The 14,421-nt window shown below is 51.4% G+C and overlaps 1 protein-coding gene and 1 non-coding gene across 3 annotated transcripts in view; both read left to right on the top strand.

Annotated features, from left to right (window-relative positions):
- The window catches only part of MYO1C (myosin IC), a 40,409-nt gene that overhangs the window by 5,667 nt on the left and 20,321 nt on the right, over window positions 1-14,421 (top strand). The window contains exon 1 of one of the 2 annotated variants that reach the window (XM_038758954.1): window positions 1,593-1,675. The exons of the other annotated variant lie outside the window; for it this stretch is intronic. The gene's annotated coding sequence lies outside the window, so the exon portion shown is untranslated. Of the gene's footprint in view, window positions 1-1,592; window positions 1,676-14,421 lie in introns of those variants that run through there. 2 annotated transcript variants of the gene reach the window in all.
- Window positions 5,337-5,419, top strand: TRNAL-UAA. The gene has a single exon. It is a non-coding gene; the product is annotated as a tRNA-Leu (tRNA).

The raw sequence follows: 14,421 nt of genomic DNA, 5'->3' as shown, positions 1-14,421 counted from the left end.
GGTGAGCCCGTTGTTGGGTAGGGGCTGTTTCTATCTGGTGATGATTTGCCCTGCCCGAGCGCTTAGTTCAGTGCTCCGCACCCAGCCGTCACTCAATAAATATGGTTGGATGAGTGAGTGAATGAATGCGTGAGTGAATGAATGAATGAGAGTGAATGAATGAATGAATGAATGAGACGATGAGCCCGTTGTTGGGTGGGGGTCGTTTCTATCTGTTGACGATTTGTCCTTCCCGAGAGCTTAGTCCAGTGCTGTGCACCCAGCTGGCGCTCAATAAATATGGATGAATGAGTGAATGAATGAATGTGTGAGTGAATGAATGAATGAGTGAATGAATGAATGAATGAGACGATGAGCCCGTTAATGGCTAGGGGCCGTTTCTATCTGTTGACGATTTGTCCTTCCCGAGCGCTTAGTCCAGTGCTCCGCACCCAGTCGGCGCTCAATAAATACGGTTGGATGAGTGAGTGAATGAATGCGTGAGTGAATGAATGCGTGAGTGAATGAATGCGTGAATGAATGAATGAATGAATGAATGAGACGATGAGCCCGTTGATGGGTAGGGGCCGTTTCTATCTGTTGACGATTTGTCCTTCCCGAGCGCTTAGTCCAGTGCTCCGCACCCAGTCGGTGCTCAATAAATACGGTTGAATGAGTGAATGAATGCGCGAATGAATGAATGAGTGAATGAATGAATGAGTGAATGAATGAATGAATGAATGAATGAGACGATGAGCCCGTTGTTGGGTAGGGGCCGTTTCTATCTGTTGACGATTTGTCCTTCCCGAGCGCTTAGTCCAGTGCTCCGCACCCAGTCGGTGCTCAATAAATACGGTTGAATGAGTGAATGAATGCGCGAATGAATGAATGAATGAGTGAATGAATGAATGAATGAATGAGACGATGAGCCCGTTGATGGCTAGGGGCCGTTTCTATCTGTTGACGATTTGTCCTTCCCGAGCGCTTAGTCCAGTGTTCCGCACCCAGTCGGTGCTCAATAAATACAGATGAATGAGCGAATGAATGCGTGAATGAATGAATGAGTGAATGGGTGAATGAACGAGTGAATGAATGAGTGAATGAATGAATGAATGAATGAGACGATGAGCCCGTTGATGGATAGGGGCCGTTTCTATCTGTTGACGATTTGTCCTTCCCGAGCGCTTAGTCCAGTGCTCCGCACCCAGTCGGCGCTCAATAAATACGGCTGAATGAATGAATGAATGCCTGCCTGACTGACTGACTGAATGAATGAATGAGACGATGAGCCCGTCGTTGGGTAGGGGCCGTTCCTATCTGTTGACATTTGTCCTTCCCGAGCGCTTAGCCCAGTGCTCCGCACCCAATCTAGCGCTCAATCAATCCGAGGGAATGAATGAATGAATGAATGAATGAATGAATGGCTGAATGACTGACTGAATGAATAAGTGTGTGAATGAGCGCGCTCCCGCCCCCGCGCGCTCCCGGGCGTCGCGGTGGGTGTGTTTTCCCGGCCGGTTGGGCGGGGGATGGACTGTCCGGGCCGCTGACGCTCCGGCACCGTCACCCGGGCGGGCACGGAGACCCCCCCGGCGCCCCCCCGGACCCCTCCGGGCCCCCCCGGACCCCCACTGCCCAGCGGAGGACCCTGAGAGACACTGCCGGCCCCACCCCCTGAGAGACACACCGACGGCCGGTGGGTACCGCGCCCACCCGGTGGGCACACCGGACCGGGGGCGGGGGGGGAGGGAAGCAAGGAGGGCGGGAGGGTGGGCCCCCCTCCTTCCCTCCCAGCCCCAGGCCCCGCCCGCCCCCCCCCCCTGGGGGCCCCCCCAGTTTTCCGGACTGCGAAATGGGGGAGTCCGGGGAAAATGCCAAGCATCGCCCCCCCCCCCCCCACCTCCATCTGCCCCACCGCGGAGCCCCCCACTCTTTCCGTGCCCCACCCCCACGTCCTGCCCGGCCTCATTCATTCAGTCATTCATTCGATCGTATTTATTGAGCGCTTACTGTGTGCAAAGCACTGGACTAAGCGCTTGGGAAGTTGGCAACATCCAGAGACGGTCCCTACCCAACAGCGGGCTCACGGTCTAAAAGGGGGAGACAGGCGACAAAACAGTCATTTATTCATTCAGTCGTATTGATTGAGCGCTTACTGTGTGCAGAGCACTGGACTAAGCGCTTGGGAAGTACAAGTTGGCAACATAGAGAGACGGTCCCTACCCAGCAGTGGGCTCCCAGTCTAGAGGACTCCCCTGAACCCCCTCCCACCTGCTCCTGGGACCCCCTCCCCCCCCCCCGCAGGACTCCGGTGGGCAGTCTGAGCCGGGTCTGCCCACCGAGGGTAGGGAAGCCTTCCCCCACCCATCCTTGCCAACCCCCACGTGAGGTCTGAGTGCCCCTCGTTCTCCCCCACCCCTTCATTTTGAAGCACCGACCCCCCAACAGCGTCCGTGGTCCAGCGTCCGTGAATGATGATGGCATTTGTTAAGCGCTTACCCTGTGCAAAGCACTGTTCTAAGCGCTGGGGGATACAAAGTGATCAGGTTGTCCCACGTGGAGCTCACAGTCTTAATCCTCATTTTCCAGATGAGGGGAACTGAGGCTTAGAGAAGTGAAATGACCTGCCCGAGGTCACACAGCAGACATGTGGCGGAGCCGGGATTCGAACCCATGACCTCTGCCTCCAAAGCCCGGGTGATCTGGTTGTCCCACGTGGGGCTCACAGGCTCCATCCCCATTTTACAGATGAGGGAACTGAGGAACAGAGAAGTGAAGTGACTTGCCTAAGGTCACACAGCTGACAAGTGGCAGAGCTAGGATTCGAACCTATGACCGATGGCTCCCAAGCCCGCACTCTTTGAGCTCTGGCGGGGAGGCCCGGCTGCTGACGAGGTCATCGTTGGTGTGGGGGCACAAGTGCCCAAGGCCAGAGACCGGTTACTGTGTTTCCATCCAGGGCCGGGCCTCAGGGGTGGGCTGGCGGACTGGCACCGTGCCAACCTGCGGTCAATCTGAGCCCCCAACTTCCATGCCAAGGGGGGGTCCTTAGGCCTCCCCAACTCTCCAAGGTCACTGCTGTTGGGGTCACCACCCATGGGAGCCCATGGGTCAGTTTGTGTCTTTGGCACCCCCAAATGCCCCTCACCCTATGGACTGGGCACCCCTCACTCTGCCCGAGTGGGTCAGGGTGGGGACTTTGGGGGGACTCGAGATTCTGGCCTGGGAGGGGGCAGGGGATCGGATCAGATCCGGGATTGGGATCCATCACTGCACATAGTAAGCGCTCAATAAATATGATTGATGATGATGATCCATCACCCGCCGGAGAATTCCAGTGGGGATCTCACCCCCGGAAAGGCAGGGCCATGCGGAGGGTGTGGGAACTCAGGTCCTACTCACCTTGGGGTGCGGCGCTCAGATGGGACCGGCTCAGTCGGACATAAGGGAAACGTCACACTTAGGGGGGAAGTCAGTGTGTCCTAGTGGAATTGAAAACCAGGAAAGTTGGGGCTGCTGGGTGACCTTGGGAAAGATACTTAATCTCTCTGAACCTTAGTTACCTCAACAGTAACACGGAGAAAATAATACCCGCCCCTCCCCTGCTTCCAGGGAAGACAAAATGACCTAACTGACGCGAACGGGCTTTGAGAAATGAAAGTACTGTGCGTGTTCAAGTTATTATTTTTTCATTACCTGTAAATCCCGCAGCTGTAAAATGGGGATTAAAGACCTGTTCTCCCTCCTCCGTAGATGGTGAGGCCCTGGTGGGAGAGGGTCTGCGTCCGACCTGATGATCTTGTATCTACCCCAGCTCTTGGAATAGTGTTTGATGCGTGGGAAGCGCTTAACAAATACCATAATGCTGAGGGAGAAAAGACAACAGAGCAAGCCAAACACGGGCAGAGGCCTGGAACACCTGAGCAGACGGCATTTTTTAGGTTGGTGAATTTACACCTAGTCATGTAACTTCCCTCCCAGGGAACAGGAGGAATTCAGCCATGTTTGGTTTTTTTTTTGATGTTTTTTTTAATGGTATTTGTTAAGTGCTTACTATGTGCCAGACACTGTACTAAACTCTGGGGTAGATACAAGTTAATCCAGTAGGATACAGTTGATGTCCCACAGGGGCTCACGGTCCTAATACCCACTTTACAGATGAGGTAACCGAGACACAGAGAAGTGAAGTGACTTACCCAAGGTCCCACAGCAGTCAAGTGGCAGAGCCGGGATTAGAATCCATGACTTCCGACGCCCAGACCGGGGCTCTATCCACTAGGCCACACTGCTTCTCTTCAGGACCAGCCCCCTCTCCCCGCCTGGGGTAAGAGCCATGGTTGAGGGTCACGACTGGCAAAACCATCATCATCATCATCAATCGTATTTATTGAGCGCTTACTGTGTGCGGAGCACTGTACTAAGCGCTTGGGAAGTACAAGTTGGCAACATATAGAGACAGTCCCTACCCAACAGTGGGCTCACACTCTAAAAGACTGTGAGAAGAGTCTTCTAACCACTGTTAGAAGAGACATACCTGTGAGCCCACTATTGGGTAGGGACTGCCTCTATATGTTGCAAACTTGTACTTCCCAAGCGCTCAGTACAGTGCTCTGCACACAGTGAGCGCTCAATAAATACGATTGAATGAATAACCAATCAATCAATCAATCAGTTGTATTTATGGAGTGCTTTCTAAATGCATAGCACTGTCCTAAGTGTGTGGGAGAGTACAATATAACACAGTTGGTGGACAAGTTTCCTGCTCACAGAGGAATTTACAGTGTAGAGGGGATTAGAAAGGGGTGTCCCGGGGTGTGTCATCATCATCATCATCATCAATTGTATTTATTGAGCGCTTACTGTGTGCAGAGCACTGGACTAAGCGCTTGGGAAGTACAAATTGGCAACATATAGAGACAGTCCCTACCCAACAGTGGGCTCACAGGCTAAAAGGGGGAGACAGAGAACAAAACCAAACATACTAACAAAATAAAATAAATAGAATAGATATGTACAAGTAAAATAAATAAATAGAGTAATAAATCTGTACAAGCATATATACATATATACAGGTGCTGTGGGGAAGGGAAGGAGGTAAGATGGGGGGATGGAGAGGGGGACGAGGGGGAGAGGAAGGAAGGGGCTCAGTCTGGGTCATGGGCACAAAACTACCTAGGCATCAGCCAACCAATTAATGGGATTTATTGAGCGCTTATTGTGTGGACAGCACTGTACTAAGCACATGGAGGAGTACAGTACAATGGAATTGGTATACCCAATCCCTGCCCTCAAGGAGCTTACAGACTGGTGGATCTAGGTGTGGTCTGGCCATGCTGGAGGGGAGTGAGGGTCACCCCATCAGGATGGCCGAGTGGTTAAGGCGTTGGACTTAAGATCCAATGGGCATATGCCCGCGTGGGTTCGAACCCCACTCCTGGTAGGAATATTTTCCCCTTTTAGACTGTGAGCCCACTGTTGGGTAGGGACTGTCTCTATATGTTGCCAACTTGTACTTCCCAAGTGCTTAGTACAGTGCTCTGCACACAGTAAGCGCTCAATAAGTACGATTGATTGATTGAGGACAGGAGGGAGAGGCTGCAGGCCAGGGCTTGAGGGCGAGGTGGGTGATGGGGAAAGGAGAGGGCAGAGCTCCACTTCTGATCTAGACTGGAGACCACAGGCTTCTCTAGTAGAGGGGGAGGAATAGTATTTACTAGGTGCCTTATTATTATTATGGTACTTGTTAAGCGCTTACTATGTGCCAAGCTCTGTTCTAAGCCCTGGAGTAGATACAAGCTAATCAGGTTGGACACAGTCCATGTCCCACATGGGGTTTACGGTCTTAATCCCCATTTTACAGATGAGGTAACAGGCACAGAGAAGTGGGGTGACTTTTGCAAGGTCACACAGCAGACATGTGGTGGAGCCAGGATTAGAACCCAGGCCCGATCTGCTAAGCCACGCTGCTTCGCCAGTTGTGCAAAGCACTGGGAAAGAGAAGTGCACGTTGGAGATGTAGACACAGTCCCTGGCCCCCGAGGGACCTACAGTCTAAGAGTAAGTTGTGGAAGGAGTGTTGGCAACAGACTGAGCCCCCTCCTTCCTCTCTCCCTCGTCCCCCTCTCCATCCCCCCTGTCTTACCTCCTTCCCGTCCCCACAGCACCTGGATATATGTTTGTACATATTTATTACTCTACTTATTTATGTATTTTACTTGTACATATCTATTCCATTTATTTTATTTTGTTAATATGTTTGGTTTTGTTCTCTGTCTCCCCCTTCTAGACTGTGAGCCCACTGTTGGGTAGGGACCGTCTCTATATGTTGCCAACTTGTACTTCCCAAGCGCTCAGTACAGTGCTCTGCACACAGTAAGCGCTCAATAAATACGATTGATTGATTGAGGCATCTAATAGATGAAATAATAGTAATAATTATTATAATAGCAGTGATGTCTGTTGAGCACCCATGTGCCAAGCGCAGGGGTCGAGGCACAGTGCCTGTCTCACATGGAGCTGACAGTCTAAATGGGAGGGAGACCAGGTCATGAATCCCCATTTTTCAGGGGAGGGAGCTGAAGCTCAGTTTAAATCATCATCATCAATTAAATGATTTGCCCTAGGTCACAGAGAAAGCCAGTGGTAGAGTCAGGATTAGAAATGTTGGCGGTGGTATTTACGCGCTTACTGTATGTACTAAGCGCTGGGGTAGATACAAGGTAATGGGGTTGTCCCACGTGGGGCTCACAGCCTTAATTCACCTTTTACAGATGAGGTAACTGAGACACAGAGATGTTAAATGACTTGCCCAAAGTCACACAGCTGATAAGCGGCAGAGCAGGGATTAGAACCCACGACCTCTGACTCCCAAACCCGAGCTCTTTCCACTAAGCCACGCTACTTATGTCAGGCCTCTTCCAACACCCTTCCCCATCCCCCCAGTGCTTTGTGGTAGGTGGAAGAGGGTCTATTGGAAAGGTAAATAAACCTTGTATCTACCCCAGTGCTTAACAATGCTTGGCACATAGTATCAATCAATCAATCAATCGTATTTATTGAGCGCTTACTGTGTGCGGAGCACTGTACTAAGCGCTTGGGAAGTACAAGTTGGCAACATATAGAGACAGTCCCTACCCAACAGTGGGCTCACAGTCTAAAAGAAAATAGTAAATAGTAAATGCTTAACAAATACCGTAATAATAAGTTATTATTGCCATTGTTATTATTATATTAATGTCTGTCACCCCCTCTAGACTGTGTGCTCCTTGTGGGCAGGAACGCGTCTACCAACTCTATTATATTGTGCTTTCCCAAGCGCTTAGTCATCAATCATCATCATCAATCGTATTTATTGAGCGCTTACTATGTGCAGAGCACTGTACTAAGCGCTTGGGAAGTACAAATTGGCAACATATAGAGACAGTCCCTACCCAACAGTGGGCTCACGGTCTAAAAGGGGGAGACAGAGAACAAAACCAAACATACTAACAAAATAAAATAAATAGAATAGATAATAAAATAAATAGAATAGATAATAAAATAAATAGTGATCAGCACACAATAAGTGCTCAATAAATACCATTGATTTCACCCACCCACCCAGAAATAGCCCCGGAAGGGCTGAGTTGTGGCCTAGAGGAAATAGCACAGGGCTCAAGGCAGGGGACCTGGCTTCTGATATCGCGACTTGCCTACTGTGTGACTTTGGACAAGTCACTTAACTTTTCTGTGTCTCGGTTTCTTCATCTGTAAAATGGGGATTCAGTGCCTGTCCCGCTGCCTACTTAGACTTTGAGCCCCACCTGGGACTGGAACTGTGTCTGATCCAATCACCTTATATCTACTCCAGTACTCAGTAAGTGCTTTGGCTCATAGTAAGGACTTAACAAATACCATTTTTATTGTTATTATTATTTATTGTTATTACTGTTATTATTATTATTGTGGGCTGGAGGCAGTGACCTTCCCGCCGGCAGTGGAAGCTCGGCTATCCCTTGAGCCCCGCCTGGCTGGAAACTCCAGGGATCTGCTCTTGTTGACGGGGACCCCGATCCCCCGGGCCTGGAGCAGGGTGTTCCCCGGCCTGGGACGACCTGGGATTCGGCTGAGGTTCCGCCAGCTCGGGGTTTTCCCGGCCCAAATGGGGATGAGGGAACAGAGATGTAGGTCGGCAATCCTGTTCCTCCCTCGTCCAGCGCCTCCCGCTCCAACAGGCCTCACCCCGCTCCCACCCCTGCCCTACATCACCTCGTCCTAGGAGTGACCGAGGCCTTGACCTTCATTCATTCATTCAATCGTATTTATTGAGCGCTTACTGTGTGCAGAGCACTGGACTAAGCGCTTGGGAAGTACAAGTTGGCAACATATAGAGACCCAACAGCGGGCTCACAGTCTCGAAGGGGGAGACAGACAACAAATCAAAACATATTAACAAAATAAAATAAATAGAATAAATATGTACAAGTAAAATCAATAAATAGAGTAATAAATACGTACAAACGTATATACAGGTGCTGTGGGGAGGGGAAGGAGGTAAGGCGGGGGAGGAGGGGGAGAGGAAGGACGGGGGCTCAGTTTGGGAAGGCCTCCTGGAGGAGGTGAGCTCTCAGTAGGGCTTTGAAGGGACCTCCCCTCCACCCGTCAGCCTGAGCCATGACCTCAGCCACCTCCCCATCCCTGTGCCTCTCCTGCCACCTCCCCCTCCCTGCCACCTCCGTGCCCCCATTCCCATTTCCCCCGGGACCCTATCCCCTCTCCTGCCTCCAAATCCCTGGGGGCTTCTGTGATCCAGCAATGGAGTGTCAGTCGGGTCGGAAGGACTGTGAGCCCACTGTTGGGTAGGGACTGTCTCTGTGTGTTGCCAATTTGTACTTCCCAAGCGCTTAGTACAGTGCTCTGCACATAGTAAGCGCTCAATAAATACGATTGATGATGATGATGAAGAGCCAGTGAGGCTGGGTCTTGTTCTCTGGGAGCGGGAGCAAGGCAGGAGTCCAGCTCCGAGGCGCAGGAAGCGCCCTTACTCCCTCCATGGCGGAATCCAGGCTTCCGCAGGCCCCGGGATGCTGACCCCGCTGGCCGGCCCGGCCGGGTCAAGCTCGCCGTTTCTGGCTTGGGAGGAGCGGGAGGGAAAGGGACTTTGGGGATGGGAGGCGTGATAGGTTGGGGCTCGCCTAGGAGTTTCATGAGGTGCCTTCCTGGAGGAGGGGGACGAGAGCAGGGATTGGTGGCCCCCACATCCCTGCACTGTCTGTTTATCCCAGAGCTCCAGCCCCTGCACCTCTCATTCATTCATTCAATCATATTTATTGAGCGCTTACTCTGTGCGGAGCACTGCACTAAGAGCTACTCACCAGTAGTCCAGTCCTCATTCCTCTCCCTTGTAACCCAGCCCCTGCCCCTCTCCCCCAGTGCCCCAGCCCCTCCTGTGCTTGGTTGAGTTAATAATAATAATTGTATTTGTTAAGCATTTGCTGTATGCCAGGCACTCTTCTAACCCCCGGGGGGGGGATACAAGCAAATCGAGTTGGACACAGTCCCTGTCCCACATGTGGCTCCCAGCCATTCATACCTTCATTCAATCATATTTATTAAGCGCTTACAATGTGCAGAGCACTGTACTAAGTGCTTGGAAAGTACAGTTCAGCAACAAAGAGAGACAATCCCTGCCCACAGTAGGCTCACAGTCTCAATCCCCATTTTACAGATGAGGTAACTGAGGCCCTGAGAAGTGAAAAGACTTGCCCAAGGTCACACAGCAGACAAGTGGCAGAGCTGGGATTAGAACCCCCCAACCATCTGCCACCCAGGCTGGGCTCTAGCCACTACACCATGCTGCTTCTGTGTTACCCCAGCTTAAAACCATTTCTGGTTACGCCTTCTTCGCCTGTGGCCCTTGAACAGACCTCTCTGCCCAGATGACGTCTGCCTCCTTGGCTTCTTGGGGGGTGCGCTGATATGTTGGGAAGGGGCCCAAATTTTGGTGGGGGGGTGTTGTGGGGTACTAGTCAGTGAGGAGTGACTGTGTATGGGAGAGCGGAGGGGCACAGGGGGCAGATGGAGGAAGAAGAGCAGAGGGGAGACTTCCCTGGGATGTGGTTGCGGTGGGGCCTTCTCCCTCTCCCGCCTCTGAAACGTTCAGGGCTGTCACCGTCCATCCAGGAATCCTGGGAATTTGGAGGGGTCCCCCTCCCTTCTCCCTGCAAAGCGTGGGATGACCCTCCCTCCTCTCCCCTGGCCGCCCCCGCCCAGGCTGGTGGATTCCCTTCATTCCATTTCCCTGACTCCACAGACGGGCCCAGGCAGGCGTCTCAGGGAGAGTCGGGCCCAGGGACCTGGGGACCCGAGGACCCGGGGATCGTGGGGGGAAGGAAGGGGTGTACGGGGGGCTGGGGCAGCTGAGGTGGGCGGGCGGACACCTGGGAGACTCTGGCTGTGCCTATGGGAAGCAGTGTGGCCTAGTGGATGGAGCCCGGGCCTGGGAGACGGAAGGTCGTGGCTTCTAATCGTGGCTTCTATTATTTATTTTATTTTGTTGGTATGTTTGGTTTTGTTCTCTGTCTCCCCCTTTTTAGACTGTGAGCCCACTGTTGGGTAGGGACTGTCTCTATATGTTGCCAGTTTGTACTTCCCAAGCGCTTGGTCCGGTGCTCTGCACCTAGTAAGCGCTCAATAAATACGATTGATGATGATGATGATATATACTGAGCGCTTACTGTGTGCAGAGCACTGTACGAAGCGCTTGGGAAGTACAAGTTGGCAACATATAGAGACAGTCCCTACCCAACAGGGGACTCACAGTCTGGGAGTCTGCTGTTTGCTGGGTGACCTTGGACAAGTCACTTCACTTCTCCGGGCCTCAGATTCCTCATCTGTAAAATGGGGATTAAGGCTGTGAGCTCCATGTGGGACATGGGTCCCTTCCCCACTGCACCTGTATATATGTATATATGTTTGTACATATTTGTTACTCTATTTGTTTATTTTACTTGTACATATCTATTCTATTTATTTTATTTTGTTAGTATGTTTGGTTTTGTTCTCTGTCTCCCTCTTTTAGACTGTGAGCCCACTGTTGGGTAGGGACTGTCTCTATATGTTGCCAATTTGTACTTCCCAAGAGCTTAGTACAGTGCTCTACACATAGTAAGCGCTCAATAAATACGATTGATGATGATGATGATGATATTTGTTACTCTATTTTACTTGTACATATCTATTCTATTTATTTTATTTTGTTAGTATGTTTGGTTTTGTTCTCTGTCTCCCCCTTTTAGACTGGAGCCCACTGTTGGGTAGGGACTGTCTCTATATGTTGCCAACTTGTACTTCCCAAGCGCTTAGTACAGTGCTCTGCACACAGTAAGCGCTCAATAAATACGATTGATGATGATGATGATGATGATGACAGGGACTGTGTCCAACCCAATGTACTTGTATCCAGCCCAGCTCTTCGTGCAGTGCCTGGTGCACAGTAAGCACTTAACAAATATCAGAATTATTATTATTATTTCAACAGGGGTTCCCTGGGGGCCCTGCAGCCCCTTTCCCCCAATGACCTCTCACCCCATCACCTTTCACCACTGAGAAGTTATGCAGCTTAGTAGACAGAGCACAAGCCTGGGAGTCAGGAGGACCTGGGTTCTAATCCCGGCTCCTCTGCGTATCTGCTATGTGACCTTTCATTCAGTTGTATTTATTGAGCGCTTACTGTGTGCAGAGCACCGTACTAAGCGCTTGCGCTTGCTTGACCTTGCACAAGTCACTTAACTTCTGTTTCTCAGTTACCTCATCTGTAATATGGGGATTAAGACTGTGAGCCCCAGATGGGACGTGGAGTGTGTACAACTCCATTAGCTGGTATCTACCCCAGCACTTAGCACAGTGTTTGGCACGTTGCGCTTAACATACATAAAAAGCTATCCAGCCCCCCCATCCCGCCTCCCCAATTTCTTTGCCCTGCTTCAGTCCCTTTACTGGCACCCCCCCGTCTCCCCCATCCTCCCCAGCTCTCCTTCCCCCACCTCCATCTTAACCCCTATTTTCATTGCCATTTTTCCATCGCCCGTCCCCACTTCCTGCTCTTGCGCCTTCCTCCCCCTCCCCAGCTCTATTCCTTTTTCCCACACCCCTGTCTCCTTGTCTCCCCACACCACTGTCCCTTAATGATGGCAGAGAAGTGAAAGATCATGGGCTTTGGAGTCAGAGGTCATGGGTTCGAATCCCAGCTCCGCCACTTGTCAACTGTGTGGCTTTGGGCAAGTCACTTAATTTCTCTGGGCCTCAGTTCCCTCATCTGTAAAATGGGGACGAAGACTGTGAGCCCCATGTGGGACAACCTGATAACCTTGAATTTTCCCCAGTGCTTCGAACAGTGCTTTGCACATAGTAAGCGCTTAACAAATACCATTATTATTATTATTTAATAAGCGCTTACTATGTGCAAAGCACTGTTCTAAGGTCCCGTTCTCCTCATCATCTCCCTGTCCCATCCCCTTCTTGTCACCGTTGTCTCTGTGGGCCTTCCCCTCACCCCTGTGTCTCCCCCTTTCCTCTCCATGTGCCGTCACCCGGCTGGCTCCTCCATAATTAATCAGGTTTGTTCTGCCATTGCGGTAATTACCTGGGGTGGGGGGCCGGGGCAGGGGTGAAGGGGGTGAGCGGATTCATTGCCCACCGTTGCCCCCGGCCTAGTCAGGAGCCCCCTGCCCCGTCTCCGCTCTCCGGGGATCCCAAAGTCAATCAATCAATCGTATTTATTGAGCGCTTACTGTGTGCAGAGCACTGTACTAAGCACTTGGGAAGTACAAGTTGGCAACATATAGAGACAGTCCCTACCCAACAGTGGGCTCACAGTCTGAAAAGGGGAGACAGAGAACGAAACCAAACATACTAACAAAATAAAATAAATAGAATAGATATGTACAAGTAACAAGTTGGCAACATATAGAGACAGTCCCACACCTATAAGCCAGGGTTGGATGGTGGGAAGGAGAGGAGGGGTGGGCCTGGGTGTGATCAGCAGGAGAGGGGATGGTGAGCGAAGGCCGTTGTGGGAGATTGAATGGGGGGCCCCCCTTTGGGTCCGAAGCCCTGTCAGTCGGTCAGTCAATCGTATTTATTGAGCGCTTCCTGTGTGCAGAGCACTGTACTGAATGCTTGGCAGAGTACAATGTAACAGACAAGTTCCCTGTCCACAAATAACTTGCTCCCCCAGCTGTGTGTGTGTGTTGGCGGGTGGACGGGCAGCTCCCAGAGCTGAACAAACAGTTCAGTCCTGTGTGTGTGTGTGTCTGTGTGCGCACACGCACTTGTGTGCACGCGTGCATGCGCGCCAGCCCTCAGGGCGGGAGGTCCACGGGCCAATGAGCCCCATTCCCTCCCACGGCCAGCCGGACGCACTGGGCCTCCAAGCCATGGCTCGCTTCCGGCCTCGCTGGGGAACGGGTGGCCTTCAGGCCCTGACTTTTGAACCCGTGTGTCCTCCTGAGCCACTTTGGAAGAGTGCGAATGCATGTGTGGGTCCACCACCCCAGCCCCGTGGCTGTCCGGATTGCATCTCCCAGCTTTGTTGTATTTCTCAAGCACTTAGTACAGTGCTCGGCACTCAATAAATACTCCGTGTCTGACCACCTCCTTGCTCCTGTGCGTATCCCCCTCACCAGCCCAGTGGGTGTCTGGGTGTGTGATCCCACCTGTATGTGTACAGCGTGGCTCAGTGGAAAAAGGCCGGGCTTTGGAGTCAGAGGTCATGGGTTCAAATCCCTGCTCCACCGCTTGTCAGCTGTGACTTTGGGCAAGTCACTTCAATCAATCAATCAATCAATCGTATTTATTGAGCGCTTACTATGTGCAGAGCACTGTACTAAGCTCTTGGGAAGTACAAATTGGCACTTCACTTCACTTCTCTGTGCCTCAGTTACCTCATCTGTAAAATGGGGATTAAGATTGTGAGCCCCACATGGGACAACCTGATCACCTTGTATCCTCCCCAGCGCTTAGAACAGTGCTTTGCACATAGTAAGTGCTTAACAAATACCAAAATTATTATTATTATTATCCCACCTCCTTGTAAATTTGGGAGGGTGCCCATCTTCCCAGCCCCATGGGAGGTGGTGTATGTGTGTGTGTGTCCTGCCCAGCTCTGCGTGTCTCTGTGTGTTTGTGTATTAGGAGGCCTTCCCATACTGAGCCCCCTTTTACCTCTCCTCCTCCCCATCCCCCCCCACCCTACCTCCTTCCCCTCCCCACAGCGCCTGTATATATATTTGTACAGATTTATTCCTCTATTTTACTATTTATTTTGTTAATGATGTGCATATAGCTTTCAATTCTATTTGTTCTATTTTGACACCCGTCTACACGTTTTGTTCTGTCTGTCTCCCCCCCTGTAGACCGTGAGCCCGCTGTTGGTTAGGGACCGTCTCCATATGTGGCCGACTT

Source organism: Tachyglossus aculeatus, chromosome 17 (assembly GCF_015852505.1).
Source record: "Tachyglossus aculeatus isolate mTacAcu1 chromosome 17, mTacAcu1.pri, whole genome shotgun sequence".
In the NCBI taxonomy this organism is placed as follows: domain Eukaryota; kingdom Metazoa; phylum Chordata; class Mammalia; order Monotremata; family Tachyglossidae; genus Tachyglossus; species Tachyglossus aculeatus.
Note: the sequence above shows the minus strand (reverse complement) of the source record. Positions and strands in the feature narration are given on the sequence as shown.